The following is a 965-nucleotide window of genomic DNA, read 5'->3' as shown; positions in this document are numbered from 1 at the left end:
AAATGAAAAGACCCAAAAAAATAAAAAATAAAAATAAAAGGGAGAAACATTTAGAGTCATAGGCACAAGCGAAGACTTGCTGAATAAGAATACTCCAATAACACAGGAAATAACAGAAAGCATCCATAGACATCACTATAACAAATTAAAGTTTTTGCATAGCAAAGAAAAAACAACAACCCTGAAACGTCATCCTAATCAATAAAGAAGGCATGTCTATAATCCCAGTATTCAGGAGGCTGAAGCAGGAGGATTGCTGTAAGTTTGAGGCCAACTTGGGCTACAAAGTGAGCTCAAGGTCAGCCTGAGCTGTATAGTGAGACCATGTCTCAAAAAGACAAAATAAAAATAATATAACCCAACAGACAAATGAGTGGAATGGTAACTTCTCAAAAGAAGTATCCAATAGGAATGGTGCTAAATGATTGTTCTACTAGGCTGACAGCAAAGTTTCAAAAATGTCTGGAGAACCAAGTGGCATCTGATACCCCCAGGTATATATAAGTTATACTTAAATGTATAGAAGAATGGAGACTTGAGTGTCTGTAAAATTTTTAATTAAATAGGGAAATAAAGCTCTGGGAAGAAATAGAAACAATGGTTGTTTTTTTTTGTTTTTGTTTTTGTTTTTTTTTGGCGGAACCAGGGTTTGAACTCAGACCCTTGCACTTGCCAAGGAAGCGCTTATTCCACTGAGCCATCTCCCCAGCCCAAAAACAATGTTCAATGATGAAAATTTTAAGCTGAATGTGGCCAATTTGTGATAGGCTTCTTTGTAAGAAATATCAAGATTACTTAAGAAAAAGGAAAAAGAAATGGGTTAAATGCTTCCAAACTCATACAACTGTTGCTTGTGAGTTAGAATTTTGTTGTATTTGCTGTAAGCTCAATCCAGTTTTGACTTGTTTTAGTCCTAGGCCTAAATAAAGCTGAAGTATGAAAAGAAGAAAGAGAAGATGAAGAAG

The sequence above is a fragment of the Octodon degus genome, unplaced genomic scaffold, assembly GCF_000260255.1.
Source record: "Octodon degus isolate 3935 unplaced genomic scaffold, OctDeg1.0 scaffold00110, whole genome shotgun sequence".
Classification (NCBI taxonomy): domain Eukaryota; kingdom Metazoa; phylum Chordata; class Mammalia; order Rodentia; family Octodontidae; genus Octodon; species Octodon degus.
This window is presented reverse-complemented; position numbering follows the sequence as displayed.